This window comes from Plectrocnemia conspersa, unplaced genomic scaffold, assembly GCF_051122295.1.
Source record: "Plectrocnemia conspersa isolate PC_06_02 unplaced genomic scaffold, ASM5112229v1 ptg000005l, whole genome shotgun sequence".
Classification (NCBI taxonomy): domain Eukaryota; kingdom Metazoa; phylum Arthropoda; class Insecta; order Trichoptera; family Polycentropodidae; genus Plectrocnemia; species Plectrocnemia conspersa.
In genome coordinates, this window is record NW_028277169.1 from 16,846,357 (window position 1) to 16,861,654 (window position 15,298).

Consider the following 15,298-nt stretch of genomic DNA (forward strand, 5'->3'; position numbering starts at 1 on the left):
TATTTACTGTCTTTCGATGTGCGCATGTCCGACCCGATGATGTATCCGCCGCCCGTATAAGGAGTGCGGTTTATTAAAGCGAAATTGTATACGCGCTGGATGAGTGATGGCGATGCCACCATCGGAGGAGAAAAATTAAAAAAGCGATGTGAAAAATTTCAAAACAGCGTCGCGAGACAAAAGAGACTGGTGTGAAACTGAGGACTGTAGGTGCCGTATGCTGAGAGGGAAGTTGTGGGCGTTTTTGTATCGCAAGGTTTTGTGATTGTTCATTGATGCTTTCAAAAGATGCGCGAGATAACGCGCTAAGTATACGGAAATTATTATTTATGAATTATGATTTTAATTGAATTAAAATCTCATCGACTTTTGAAAGTTTCATATTGTGCACAATTAGTCGCTCATTAGTTTTACTTTTATTTATCACAAAATCTCTCTAAAAATGTTTTCTCTTATCTTTCATTCTCTTATTTCCGTTCTTCTTAATCCTGTTTGTTGTTTACCATTGAACATATTTTTTTCAATTCTTCGAAAAATTCCAGATGATAAGTTTAATCTCACGAGTCATCAAACAACTTTCTGGAATGCAGCGATAAATAGGCAAAAAAATCGTTATCATTTATTATTTTTTTGACACTTCCTATTTCTTTGATAAGATAACTTGTTTATGAGTATAATATCGTGTTTTAAAAATCTGCAAAATTAGTTATTTTTTAACATACTACGTTCTCTCGATCATTATGGATGTGGAATATTATTAACCGTGCCGGCCTTCTTAAAACTCTTGCCGAGGAAGATGATGGCTTAATTAATTTCTGGAAAAAATGACATTGGATGCTACACGCGGAATAGCACAATCTTGGTCAAAAGTAATGCCAGTATCACTTGTTCGATAGTCTATTTTAAGTCGCTATAAAAAAATCTTCACAAAAGTACTATTTTATTACTGTAATTATTTTGGTTATTGTTGTTTTAAATATAAACATATTCATGTAATTGAGGATTTGAGTTTATATAGTTTACCAATATAATAATACTAATAATAATAACATATTACAAAATCCCTTTCATGCAAAATGCAAATTTTGCTTGGGGTAGGTAGTAAATGAACAAAAAATGTCGGTAATAGCAGTGCATGTAATGAAACATATAGTGTCGAAAAAAATAAAGAAAGTCTCCGTGAAATTTGATCATCATAATCTTTATAGCCAATTGTTAATGAGGAATGGTCCTCTCTAAGATTACGCCATACGATAAATGTTGTGGGAGTAATAGAAGCATCTCGAATATTGAAGTGATGATAGAAACCGCGCCAAGAATCAATCGAATCGAGCGTTGGTTTTCAATCTCATTTTAATATTGGCGTATCGCTTCACGACAAAAGCGATATCATACGCCCCTAGTCGATCTCCAATTAAGTCCAAATTTTTGGCCATGACATGCGATTTGAGCGTGCATGCGGCGATAATTAAAAAACGGTGACAAGCCGCGGTCAGGCCGCGAATCCAGTTTGGCGGAGAGGTGAAGGGAGGTGGGCAAGCATCGAGCAGCCAAGAATAACGGTACAACCTGGCGAAGAGAGCAACTCGAGTAGAGAGGCGGAGGAGGGGTCTCGCATACAAACCTGTATGCCGGACAGGTCTTGCATAATACAAGGTGTTTCTGGTGACCGAGACGAGCCTGGGGTCCACCGGCGAGAGCACATGTAATAAATTGGCCATAAGACACGCGCAGCAAAACAAAGGGCACAAGGAGAAAAGATACCGATTGATGGGTAGCGTCTTGTTCTCGTATGTTAATACGACTGTAATCATGTCTGATCGCAAACGAGCCTTATTGAATTGTTTCAATTGAGACGATCTCACGAGAAAGTCGTGACGCATACTTTAAATGTGCCTTAAAACGATTCAAGAGGAATAAAACGGCATCAAGTTGTTATGATGGAATTCAGTGTGTTTTAAGAGTACATATTTTATCCTGTTATGATTTTGTGGTATTTTTTATACTAAAATGATACATGTGAGGGTAGTTATTTATTCAATTTCTTTGAATTGCCATTGAAAACCCATTTATGTATCAATCCATACATAAACGAATATTATTAAAACGCACTTTCGTCTAATCGCAAAGCGGTGGTGCTCAACTCGGTACTCAAGCTACATCATATGACATAAAAACATTGCCGATAAAACAGCAATTTCATAATGTCACTCAAACTTCCATAAAATACATCAAAATAAAATTGGATATTTATGTGTTCAGTCGTGCCTTTTTTTAAAACATCTTTTTAATCATTGATATATTATTTTAATGTTAATAATATACATATATTTTCATGTAATTCACATCCACACGAATTTTCATGTAATTAAACAGTTCTACAGCATTTAGAATTTTCTGGTTTTTTACCCTAGAACGCGCTCGTGCATTGCGATCTTCTTTACCTAATCAGTCACACTATCAAGCTTTGTTTAAATTGTTGTTTTCGATTTTTAGGGGTGAATGCTTTTGTTTTATCTTGGTTAATTAAAATTAACATGGTTGGAGATTTTAACACTAAATTTTCTAAATGATAATAATTCTATTTAAACTCCAATAAGGTTATGAAAAACTCAGAAATGCTCTTAAACTTTTTTGGCTTAGCACCATGAACATTTCAGTAATTTTCTGTTGTTCCTAATTTCTAAGTTATAATTTATGGTCAGAATAACGTAGTTCGTAAGGTCTAGACTAATAACCCAGAGATCACGGGTTCGCACCCCGGCAGCATATTTTAATTTTTATAAAATGCGCTATTGTTAAAAACTGACCCCAGTTGAGAAGTTTATCGTCTGCCCTTTAGTTTCTGAAAGTGCCATACTGTGTCATTTTCTCGATCCCGTTCGCCATCAGTTTATTCCTACGACCTCAGTGAAAACATATGGCTAGGGAAACATTAACTAAAGATCTCGGAATCAATTTTGAGAGAAAATGGAGATTCACTCTACACGTACACGACGTCTAGTGTACGTGCAGAGTGAATCTCCAGTCATAGTCATCTCCAGTTCAAGTGTTTGAATCTTTAAGCAATTTTTTTCGAGTGCGCATCGTTTTACAAATTTACGGTTTATTTTTGAAGAAACATACATCACTTGATAATAATATTCATATAATATACATATGATATTTTTTTGGTTATGGAATTAGATAAAAAACATAGACGATTTTTAACATGAGGGGTTGTAATTTTATGTACAAATTTACAAACTGGCTTAGTTTTGCTCCACCCTGGAAAAAACTGAAATGACGTCTATGATCATTAAAATAATAAATTAAGCATTTTCCTTTTGATGCCATTGTGTAATGCATATTTATAAAATGCAAAAAGTTTAATGAGTATGATAGTATTATAATTAATAAATAATTAAAATAATTGTTATTGACCAATATTTTTTTAATTAAATAATATTTGACAGGTTAATAATTGATTTTTTGCACTAATTAGTTAAATAAATTAATATCGGTAAAATCCGAGAAAAAAATTACGAATATATGGTGGTCTTAATTTAAATAAATAAAATAATGCAATGCTACATTTAAGCGTACGCTTTAAAAAATCATATCTCAATGGCAAATTTATTGCTAGCTTATAGAGGAATTATTCACCTTTATGTAACAGTTCGATATCACACTATTTGTAAAAATATCGTTTTTGCTAATTACTTTCAAAACAGCACGGTTATTATCAACGTCAAATTAAATCCTAATCCTAAAATATTTCGCGTAGTTGTTAACTTTTGTAACAATATATAGTAAATACATTCATTTATGTCAAAATTACAAATGGGTGCATTCTCTCTTCTTAAAATATTGTATATTATTGCATTCTTCATAGACAAAAAAAGTCGAAAATACTTTAATTGTATATTATTATCTCGTACTCAATGACTGTGCAATGTAATTATACCATACATGCACGACATAGCTAATTTTTAATTATCAAAAAGCTTTAATGATTGATCGGAAGTATGATTGATTGCATTAGGAATGATGGAAAGATTTCGCGTATTTATAAACTATTTTGGTTTAATTTGATCTTCGGCTAACCATGGAAGAAGTATCGCAGAAACTCATGTCCATGGTCCACAGTACAGTGTGGGGTATTTAGTCCCCACATGAACTATATGAAAGTAGACAAGGGCGAGTAGAGGAGACTCGCGTGTAATTCGTTATTGTTAATACAAAGAATTTGCCATTTTTTATCAAATTTTAACCGGGGATGAGAAGTTAGTTTTTTACGACGACAATGTAAGTCAGGAAAAATAAAGACTTTCTCTAAATCAAATACCTATATATAGGTTTTTCTGTGCATTTGATGGGATATTCGCCGAATTATTCATTATGAATTATCAAAACCCGGTTAAACGGTTACTGCAGAGGCATATATGAAAGAATAAAACATAAACTGAAGGATAAATGACCAAGTTTATTTAAAAAATGGGGATAATTAATCATTACGATAATACACACAACAAAAATAAAAAAATAAATACATTCAGCTGTGGCCAATTAAAAGTTGACATGGCGGTTCTTATACGTATTTTGATTATTTTATCAACTTTGATGCATTTTTTACACGTTTTTGAATTTATAATATATAATTATAATTATTAACTTTTGTTTTCCGTTAATACCGTTAAAAAATACGAGTATTATAAAATTATGAAGGTATAATTCTGGGAAAGGTGCATTTTTTTCGTCGTCCCAGCAAGTGTATAATGGTGAGTCTCCAACTTAACACGTGCGCGCGACCCTTTTTTTTCTTCTATTTCCAGCTTCAACTAAATGTCTTGAAATATTCGAGTTTGAAGTAGATTGCAATTCTGTCTGTATTTCAACAGCAGTTTTGAATCGATATTTTTCTATGATATCCTTTATTCTGCGGTCTTCTCGAGCAGACGTCATACGCTTCCGACCACCCCCTTGCACCCTCTGGAATTCCTGTTTCGTGATATTTTTTAATAAATTTTCGAATAGCAGAACCACTAAACCCTACTCTTTGCGCTATCTCTTGAATTGAAACCTTTTCTTCAATATATGCTATTATTTTAGATTTTACCGTCATCGACGTTTTTTTTGATCTCTTTATGATTTTGGGTTTGTCTTTCTCGTAAAACGGTAAGGACTCATATGGGATTCAAACTTAGGTCCTTACCACTAAACCATTGATATATTTTCGTGCTGATTAATAAATTCCTACATATATTTTCTTTCCGTTTTCTCAAATCAGTGACAGAACATTGCTTTTTCGTACTATTATCAAACTTCACACGAAAATATTTTTTGAATGTCAATAAACATGATTAAAAACATGATTTGTACTACTATATTTCGTTAATACAAAAATCTAAAGGGGGTTAATTTGTACCCCGTTGCGCTTACACACGTTAATTATGTACGTTAAGGGTAAGAAGACCGAAGTGCGACACTAGTTCACTCAGTATATGAGTTTTATCACCACAAGGGGTCTCGATGAGCTCATTTATCATCAGATCTACCAGATATAAAAACCGCTCTCATTTTACACCGTTCCGTCTAAAAATAGTACTTTGTACACAAGAGGTGAGAAAATTGGTAAAAGCTCGCGCATTACGGTTCAGTCGAGCGAGGTGAGAGTACATACACACGACCACTCGGTGACCGAGTAATAATAACCGCGTGAGGTATGTATTCATACATACCCGTGTATTATAGTTAGGTGCTCATGGAGTCGGTCGATGCAATGGACGATTACGGAACGCCGCGTAATAATTATTGTCGAGAATCACACCTGTAATTAAATCCGAGAGAAGAAAACCGGCAACTAACCTACCATACTGGAGATAAACTGGACCAAGCTGCGGTCATCTTATTCTCAGCGAACGAAAATAGATCTAATGTAAACGGTTTCACTTGCTCGTTTATATCATATCAGATCAGTGTATATAAATACATACATTTATGCTGAACTCGTACGTGTTTTTCTTAAATTGGACTAATGAGCAAAGCAAAATCCTTTCATCTCACCGAATTTTATATTGATTCCTCCATCTATCGATCGCAATCGTGATCTTAAGACATAGTCACTAAAATGTATCGCCGATCAACAATCACCTGTATTTTCATCCATGTAAATAAGACGGCAGAATTTATCTGGCTCTTAATTGTGTCGTGCGGAACGTTTCAAAATTATAGAACTAAGAAATAAATTGCAAATAAAAAATTAAGTCCAAAAAATTGAGCAATCGTCAGCTGAAAGATGCTAGTAATATCATAGTGATTACACCGTATTTGATCGTCTACTTGTACAAAGTATGTGAAATCGTGAGTCGCCCATTAATGGCGAGTATCGTTATTTTTTTATTCAAAATAATGTGAAATGCTCAAATTGCAATGACAAAAAAATGCTGAAAGTGTGAAATATGAGATTGCTACAAGAATATCAACAATTGTTCCAAAAAATCACACGAAACTAACCCATAATGTAGCGATTCATTAACGTACCTTCAAACATACAGGGCCTGATTTGGTTCCAGATTTTAAATTGAGGGGTTTCGAAGTCACTCTTGCTGCTCCTTTAAGACGTATTTTCGATCTGATCATTAAAACGTTATCATTTCCTGAATGCACAAAAGTCATAAGATGACAAATTATGCATAAATTCAAGTAGACGTCGAATTTACAGATTTTGAGAAGGCCTTCGACATGGTTTGTCATGGTTATTATTAAAAAAATTGTGGAACCTCGTTGCTCGAATGATTTACCTCGATTATTCTCGAGATATTTGAGCGATCGTAGATAGTTTGAAACCTATGGCGGTCGATTGTCGAAAGAATATTTCACCTTCTGAATCGATGTCAGATAAGAGGAGCTGGTCCTGTTCGTATCATTTACTTTTAATATTTTACACAGAAAACTGCTTTTATCCTTTTTATATAACAATGTGAGAGTAGGATACTTTTTCATTTGCTCAGTCCTGGTTAAATTTATGAATGATAAAAAAACTTATAAAAACGAATATTTAAAGAACAGGAATATTCGTATTCCGCCGTATTCATCTCCGCTACGTGTATTTCATGTATATCCGGATTAGGCTTAAATGATATTGCAAGGCGGCTTTTTGGGAAATTGCGATATACAGTACAATGCCGGTATTTACTTTGAAAACTTCTGGGTTCCTTACATAGCTATGTATTATATTATAAAACACTCGAACAAAAACATAAATTTATGGACGCCTGAACAATTGCTTAAAAAATGTGTTTATATGTATATTTTAATATAAACTCAAATTATATAAGATATTATATATTAATATTTTATTAAAAGAGAAATGATATAATATTAAACCGCAACGATCCGCTCACATTTTTAGATGAAAATTTCAAAGCTGTGCAGTGCAAATATACGAAATTGAATTTTATCTCAATCCGCACACCATTTTTCACGCTCGGCTGAGATTAAGAAAGATTCTCCGGTTCTCCACATACGTCAAAGAAATAAAATAAAAATCGGGTCACTAGATCAGAGTTTATCCGACGGTCTGATAACGCAAACAACCCTTAACCGACGGTCGACCTATTTTATGTATGCTTAGACCTCGTACCAAACTTTCCTGTGTTTTGAAACTGAATTAAACACACGTGCAGAGAGTTGCTGCTTCTGATTAATTAATTTTAACCGTGGAACGGATTTGCGTAGGTGTTTTTCGGTAATTTATTTAACTGTCTACGGTCAAACTGGGAATAGTTGATTAATTAAAGACTAGGAATAGGCATGACTGTAATGCGATACAATTATTCTGTAAGTGGTTTTGTACCAATTTGGTTTTAATAGGATGAGCTTTGCTTATCGATTTGCTATGTACTACTTATCTATTTACTTTTTTGTTTGCTTCGCATTCGAACACATAGCTCAGATCGGTCGTTGGCTCTCGTTTCAGCTGAAAGAACACAACGGTAAGCAAAAACCCGTTTATGAAATGTAAATGGGACGTTTTATGCAATCCGAGAATTTTAATCGCATCGTTGATGCAAAGTCTTTAGATTCGCAGCTGCTTAATTTATCAGCACAACACCACTCTATAGCACAAGCTTATTATACGGTACTATCATGTAAATTTAACATTAGTGACAAATGCTGCTATATTAATTCAGCAATATAATTTTCTAAAGGATCTTAGATTCGCTGAAGCATATGCAATTCAAAGCATTTTCAATTTGAAACACACTATCTTGTCACAAAATTACATTAAAATAATTTATAAAAACACTAATAAAATATGACACTAGACACAGTTTATTGAACGCATTACCCGGGGGTGTTCTAGTATCGATGCACTCTATAGAACGGATAAACGGGGCTCAAATCCTGACTGACTCTAAAAAAGGCCTCGCTCCGTGGGTGCAGCGTAAAAGCTGCAGTCTCTTTGTCATAAATGTCATCTTCAGAAGATGTCATAAATGGGACATAGATTCCTGGCTGACTCTCCGAGGAGAGCTTTGTTTTGAGGTTGCAGCATAAAAACTGTAATCTCAGAGGACTCTGGATGATACCTTAAATTGGACCCGAATATGCAAAGTTGTAACCCCGGCGTCATTCCATGAAAAAGGAAGTGCGTTGTACTTTCTGCTTTGATTGACGACCCAAGTTCAACTGTTTAGCGTTACTTAAAACTCTATATCCCTGGCGCCTGACGAAGGAATGGAATTTCTCGGAAGTTTCCTATATATTTTTTAGAAGTTCTTTAATCACGCTCTGATTCTGAAAAACATTGTAAAGCAGTTTAAAATTACGTTCCAAGAAACGTTGTTATATGGTAAACAGTTTTTTTAAATATGTTATGAATGTTTTGATCTGGAAAAAATCGATTATGTATTTGATAGCTCCATTTATCATTTAATGGTTTCAAAGTTTTTTTTTATATTTTGTTGCAACCTAACTGGCGTAAGCTCAATGCGTTACAACGGGGTAAATCTGTACCAACTTTGTAAATCAATCAGACGTAATGAATACCTACAAGTAAATATTAACCATAAGACTGAAAGTCTTTGAATCAGCAACATCTATTAAATTAATTTTAAATTATTTTGTGTAATATAAGCAATAGCTGCTTTTTTATAATCAATAGGTTTTTAATAATAGCGCATTTTTATCTACTAATTCGAGTCTGCTGCCTTTGAATTTTAGAATCACATTTAATTTATTGCTAATCTTCCGTTGTAACATGGCAAGCGTAAGCCCAATGCGTTACAACGGGGTAAAACAAGTAAGTTGTGAGACATCAGACTAAATTCAGTGATACATTTTTTTAAATATTTATAAGCTATTATTACCGCTTAAAATCAATATATTTTAATTTTAATTATTCATCACTATATTAATTCGCGTGATTAAGAAAACCCAATCTGTAACATCTGACCAGAATATAATTATGTAATAATCACTACTTTCGATTTGACAGACACAATAGAAATTGAAAAACACTAGGGTTAGGGTTCTCAAACGAATGTTCGAATTATTCGTCCGACTTTTAACTATATGAATATTCGAATAGTTGATCCAATATTCGCTTATATTATCTCGAATGAAATTTGAAAAATCTTTTAAGCAACACAGGTAGTCGTTTTTTCAAAATCCATGGTCCTTTATGCGCCTTTATTTTGTTTCGAAATGCGAGAAAATGAGGCGCTTCTTCTGAACAAAAAAATGGTTTCATGTCTTCGAAAAACATCATTTAATGTAGAATGTTTATATTTTATATTAGTTCGTAAAACGAAACAAAATTGTTAAAAAGCCTACTCTTTTTATAGTTTAACGCTTATCTCAAAAACAGGTGTGCGTTGCAAATTTATATGAAGTCCGTGTTACATTTTTGTATTTGTTGTTTCAAGACGCAAATATGTTATCAGTATCAGTTTAATAATTCGATCGCGGTTTTTAGTTATTAAATTCATATGCAAGTTTGTATAAAACTTAATCAATTTTATTTAACGAATTAATATCGGTATAAACCAAGAAAAAAATACGAATATATTCGAATATCGAATACTTCGTTTATTTTATATTTAATATTCGAATAAGCTACGAATAATTGAGAACCTTAAATAGCGTTCATATGAGATTGGAGTTCAGGTCTTTCAGGTATTATTCACCGACACCTCGGTCTATCGTGCTGGTTAAAATTATCGACTTAAAGTTTTATATGCGAAATAAATAAATTTATTCGTAAATATATTTTGTATGCATAAACAATGCACGGAAATATGTAAATTTGAGTATTTCGCAACAATATCCAGCTTGCGAATACTACGCAATATATTTTATATATTAATAATAAAATTAAAAAAAAAACATATGTATTGAAACGATTAAATTTTATATAAAGAAATTGCTTAATTAATGTTAATATTAACCTTTAAACTGAATGCAATTTAAAATATTTTAAATAAACGCCTCTTCATTTATTTTTTAGAAACAACTCCTCTTAAAACAACTAAAACTGAGTTTAAAAAATATTATTATTAAAAAGTAAATTCATGAATCATTGACTTAATAATTGAAAATTAATTTGTATAAAGTTTAATATTCCATATTTAACGATACGATATGAAATCAATTTTATAATATATTACATCACAATTTTCTATTTCATTGACTCATACTATTGATAACATATTAATAGCCTGGTTTTGCACTGGCCTAGTTATTGATCACGTACTTGGACATTTATGATTTTCTATATCATATGACATTTAAAGGATTATCGAGTATCATAAAAATCAATAGTCTCCATATATAATAATATAAACTCGATAATTGAATGTCCATCATCTTTTTTATGTATGTAATAATAGTACATTCCTGTCATATTTTATATATATGTGTAATCTGATTCCAAATCTCAAAAAGACAACACAGTTCAAATTTCTATAAAACATGAGACGCCCCATTCTCAGATTGTTGGATGACCATAATGTGATGGCGTGACGGGACACAATCACGCACTTCCGCGCGAATTAAATATTTGCGACGCGCTCGTTTCTTATAAATTCTTATAATTTCATTATATACATATACAAAAAGTACGTAGGCACTTGTACGAAAATGTATACATGTATAAAGTGTGAATGTGTATGTGTGTCTTATTGATTTTTACGCTTACTTGTACACTTGTCGCTCTTTGGATGACTAACTCTTTTCAGCGTATGACTCAGAATACATACCGATATCACTCGCACTTATAAGTTAAAAGTGAACCAATTTACGTTTGTATTGTTCGCTCGTGATTTATTACATATATGACCTCACAACATGAGTGCATTTGATTTATGAGCTTAACTTTTTAATTGAAACACTTTATATTATTATATATGCAAGTTCTTTCAGCGAGCTTTCGACTTGACCGTAATTTTTCAAGTTGAACTCTAGTTAAACTGGGGTTATTCGTTGAAAGTCTTTCACACAGTAAATTGGTGCTTTAAAATGTTTAACTTGGCGTGACGTATAATTACAGCCAAGATTGAGTTTAAATTTTATAAACTATTTTATTTAATTTATTTTCTGTAAGACGTGAGCTTCTAATATAATTTGTTTACATTAGTGATTTTTAATCTGCGACATACATATGTATAATACATAAAATGTGTCTAACATAAGATTCCTCTCTTCAAGGTGTAATTGCAATAGATGCAATTATTTGTATTTTCACATCCAAGGGCTCTGACGCCAGAGGTGACCGTGAGGTTGCCGCAGGATACTGTCCGTCAAAAACGTGGGAAGGTGAAAGGTTCCACTTGATTGATACCTGAAGCGTTACTGAGGTAGATGCAGGTTCAAAAAACTGCAATTTTTAAACTTCACGAACAGTGAATAGTCTTTAATATATTTATTTTGATTTTTATTTCATTTTCTTGATTCAAATACATATTTTTTAGATTTAATAATTATAATGTAAATTGACTTTCTATTTATGCATATGTTATAAAATAATCTTTTAAATTTTTATTTGAACAACATAATTATTGTAGTATGTTAATAACTATATCGGATTTAATATTAATTCAACAAAAATAATAATTTACTAATTATTATAATGTTATGCTATTCAGAGATGTTAACATACTATGTGTAATAATAATTTGAATTGTTAAAAATAATTTTATAATGAAATAATATCATTTTGTCTTATTTTACAAAATGTAACAATTATTGATTAATAATTTAAGCAGTTCATTATTATAAAATTAAGCAGTGCAGAAAAAAATTATAAGTATTATAACTAATATAATTATAATATGCCGCGTCGTTGAACGACGACGTCGATAGGTAGTAAAGATGGGCGTCAAAACGCAATTACCCGCTCGCAAAGAGTTCTTCCGTTTATTTGAAAACAGGCGATGACGAACCCAAAATCTATTAATATATGCTCTCGATACTATACGGTACTGCATTTTATTTTTTAGGTATTTTGTTTATTTTTTATATGTATTATTTTTTTCTTTAATTCGCAGTAGTTTTAAAATGTATGTACAATTAATCTTGCGTAATATCATCATCAAGTCGCTTAGAAAATCTTGTTGAACTCTTGGATACCGGTAATTTCTGAGCTAGACTTGGTCTGTTGAAGTCGAAAGCTGTCCTTTTCTCGGTCTTTGTTCCAAGTAGCAAGCGAAGTTGTAGAAATTTCAAGTTCTGACTTAAGTTTCTGATAAAAATGAGTAATAATGTGACGTGTGCACTATTTCTCTTTCAGAGTTAGAGCAAGTCCTTTTCCATTTCTATTCTCATCTGGTCAATATGACGATTCAGGGTGAAAACAGACTATTTGTTATTGTTCACTAAATATCTAGTTAGAATCCCCCTTACGTAACCGCAATTGACAATAATAAAATGCGCATTTAAAAAGTACATTTCTGATCCACTAAATTATGTGATCGGCACGCGCGTTTGTATGATATAATACCTGCCAATAAAAAAAAATATTTAATATGCTATTACAAATCATTGTGATTAATTTCGTCTTACGCTCAAGAGATAGAGAGTTCAAAAGAACGTAATCACAGATTGGCATCATGTATACATACTCGGAATGCTATTACAGCGAACGCCCATCGCTACTTTCAGTCGTAAACACATTACATAACAGTGTTCCTTTAACTTTTGCATATATATAATTGTGGGGGTTCTTATTCTTAAAACTCGCGTAACCACGATATAATAAGGATGAACTTGATAATAGAGTATAAAGGAAGGGACCACACAAAAGCCCTTGTTACGTCCAGAAAAAAGGGTTTCATATAAATAACACGTAATTACTCTTCGATTCTTTGAAACAATGTTGCTTTTTTGCGAAACGGTCACGGAAAACAATATATCACTGGAAGACAAAAAGCACTGTAAAGCTACAATATTCACGTTGCACCATTCGACCTTAGAAGGATGTCCATCAAGCAAATCTCACTTTCACTCTCGTTGGTTAAAGAAACGAGTATTGGATGGTCGCTGTATGATTGTGATTCATTAGCGGGCTTTGCAACCCTTGATACTTAAGGCTGGTCTCCAGTGAGGAAAGGTCAGAGACGGTCTGAGATGGTGGACCATACGGTCAAGGCCAGAGAGTGACTCCAAAAGACGATCACCGCAGCAGAAAGGAACAAACCTCCACTACACAGTCGCTGCCACAACTACAAGAATGAGAACCATCCACTGGACGGCATCCCTCCGCCAGCTTCTCCAGCACCGCTCGGAGAATAACGATACTCGCCCACCATAGTTTGTCGCAATATATGTAATATTACTACTAGTTTCCAACGTCGTATTTCTGACTGCGAAGTCACACCCCTTAGGGTTAGAAACCTTATATAATTACTATTATTATGGTTAGGTTAGGTTAATAATATTCGGTTATGCTGTCAGTACATACATATATGTATACATATGTAAATTTATTATTTTTCCAAGATCATGAATTAGAAGATACTTTTTTTTAAATAAATGAAACAAATTATTTAAAGTTAAAATGTAATGTTTATATTTACTTAAATACTTTATTTAATTTACATAAATTAAAAATGTAAATTTAAAGTTATATTAATTACAAGACAGTGCAAACGTAATGATTATAAAAGCGGTTATAAATACATATGTATATTAGGGTTAAATCAGAAATATGTATTTTATTACTGATATTTTTAACCATATATCAATAACTATATTCTTTATGTTAGAACTAAAGTAATTGTTTTTAAACGAATCTTACGTCAAAATCAAATTTTATTTTGAATCACTTTTTTTCTATAATACAAATATATCCAATAATTATGATGTTAATAACCTTTTTGTTTAAATATGTTTTTACAAATTAAACTTTTGTATTTTTTTTATATTTAAATCCACATCCATTTAAAGAATGAACTGTGCAAACATAAAAAAGTTTGATATTGATTTTTATAGACAAATTGAGGTCAGCATCGACATTAAAACGTATACATATAATAATTTAGAAAACCAGATTTATATATGAATAGTTCTAGTTTTATTTTTTGTTGTTACTTAATAGTTTTTCCGTTATAATTATTAAATTCAAGTATATTTACATCCCGTGAACGCGATACGACACGGTCGACAGTGACGTCCAATTAGTAGCAAGTGTCACTGTAACTTTTGCAATATAATACATTTTTCAATACACTCCAATGATTGATGATCAAAGAGAAGCGTTTCATACACTAATTACTCTAAAGAAATTTCGCACTTTGATCATCAAAATAAAACACACCTTTAGAGAGAAAGGAAAGTTCTTCTTTTGTTCAGTATTTGAGACGATTTCCTCCCCGTTCCATTTGAAGAATTGGATTTGATACTCTCAAGATTGCCTAATTGATCAGAGAAAGTATTTATGATAATGGCCATCTGTCGCTTCAAGACGCATCTCAATCTAATCCACTTTCTGCATCATCTGCATATGATGCATCCGAGCAATTTTCGCGAATGCAAGATTCGCTATATAACCGGATGGATGGCCGTCTGCGTATTTATAGCGTATTATTTTTTTTACACCGGCCCAAAGTCGTGGTCAGGTGTCGTCAACGATTCGACCAAATAAAATGCAAATTAACGACTGTGAAGATGACGCCACTTTACTCGATTTTACACTCGTTTTAGATTGTAGTCGGAGAAAATAATTAATCTTCTTTGCGCTTTTACGCCTTCTAAGCACTTAATCGTCTAGAGACTGATAATCTAGATGCTTGAGATGTTTTAATTAATAATTTAAGGT

General features: G+C 32.5%; 1 protein-coding gene across 14 annotated transcripts in view; it reads left to right on the forward strand.

The window, feature by feature from the left end:
- The window catches only part of LOC148234964 (uncharacterized), a 127,954-nt gene that overhangs the window by 49,272 nt on the left and 63,384 nt on the right, over positions 1-15,298 (forward strand). The window lies entirely within an intron of this gene.